Below are 1745 nucleotides of genomic sequence, written 5' to 3' on the forward strand. Positions count from 1 at the left end.
CTTTATAACGTTAATTATTAATAATTACTAGACTATAGGGGTCATGAATAATTAATTAAATTTAATTTCAAATGTCGCGTATCTACGTATCTACATGTAGGTTTCTATAGTTCTCTCTCTGTTTCCAATACAAAGATGAAGTGTTTTCTTTTGTGGAGCATCTTTTGGCTGTTTTTTAATACTGCTGATGCTCAAAGGACAACACTCTACATGGGATACATAACTACAATCACTGGCTCATTTCAGGCTAGTGGAGGTAGACCGGCTGTTGATATGGCATTAGAACTCATAAATGAGAGAGATGATATTCTACAGAACTATACATTAACATATACAGATGTGTTAGACTCAGGGGTAATCTCAAATAGTATAATTTTTATTTTTCTAATTATTTTAGTGCAACCATACGAAAGGTCTTGACGTGCTCATTGAGTTAATGAATCGTGATATCACATACATCTCACTCCTGGGTTGTGGCTGTTCTACATCTACAATATCAGTAGCCGAAATCAGTCACTACTGGAACATACCACAGGTTTATGTACCTTAGAATTATGGGCGCTAATTTTGCTGTTGGCAAAATGATATCAGTAGACCCTATAGGGTGCTAACTTCTGCAAGTATTTATTGCATTATTTATGGTACATGTATCTACCCACACTCATAATTTGGATGGAAAGATACATGGGGAAACATAGAACAAGAGGCCTTTGTGGCTTCCAGAGTTTGCCTGAGTGGCAATAAATGCCAGTTGGTGAAGAATAAAGTTCAGAATGTCTTGTGAGAAAAGGCTTCATTGGCTCATTGCACTTGAAGCGAATTGTTCACAAAGGCTGCTTTTGGCTTCCTATCCATTGATTTTGCCTGGCTTTGCTGTCCAGAAGAAGAATTTTGAAATTTTTCATTGAATAAAGCATATAGGATACAAAGATTACAAATAGTGTCTCATATATGGTATCTATAATCACTTGTCTGGAAGTCAGCATCCTATACGGTCTATAAATACACATAATAGTTATGTCATAGATCTATGTACAAATTGTAATTGCTTACAATGATTTACTAATCATAATGCAAAACTTACTAAATTGCAATGCCCATATAATCACTTTGTAAATAGCTTGCATAATTGTCGATTATATGGATGAACATGCATGTAGCTAATATTTTTACTTCTTGCATGTAGCATTAACATATAATAATTATGTTAGCATTGTATTTATAGTGATTTTTATTTTCAGTTAGCTTATGCAGCAGGTGCTAATGTTTTAAATGATAAAACCAGATTTAAGTACTTCTTTCGCACTCTTGTCTCATTTCGTTATGTTAGTCAATCATTGGGACAACTAATGAGAGAGTTTGGATGGAGGCAAATGTCAGTCATTACACAAGATGAGCCCTTGTTCAGTAGAGTAAGGTTAATAATACAAAAGATTAAGTATTTTGTGGTTTACAGGTGACTGATGAGCTAGCCAGTATTATTTTTAAGGATGAAGGGTGGATATTGGACAGATATGATGTCCCATCAGGACATAATCCTCTTCCTTTCTTTGACAGAGTTAATAATGTCATTTTGTAGTTATTATTATCACTCATTTAACTTTTTAGAGTGAGACCCAGAGATTCAGAATTATTCACATTAATTCATATCCTGATATTGCTTATCCAGTGTTGTGTGAGGTATGATTGATTCAGATAATTAGTCTATTTGTACCTGTACCTGCAGGCATATTATAGAGGAATGT

Source organism: Amphimedon queenslandica, unplaced genomic scaffold (genome assembly GCF_000090795.2).
Source record: "Amphimedon queenslandica unplaced genomic scaffold, v1.1 AMPQUscaffold_13322, whole genome shotgun sequence".
In the NCBI taxonomy this organism is placed as follows: Eukaryota; Metazoa; Porifera; class Demospongiae; order Haplosclerida; family Niphatidae; genus Amphimedon; species Amphimedon queenslandica.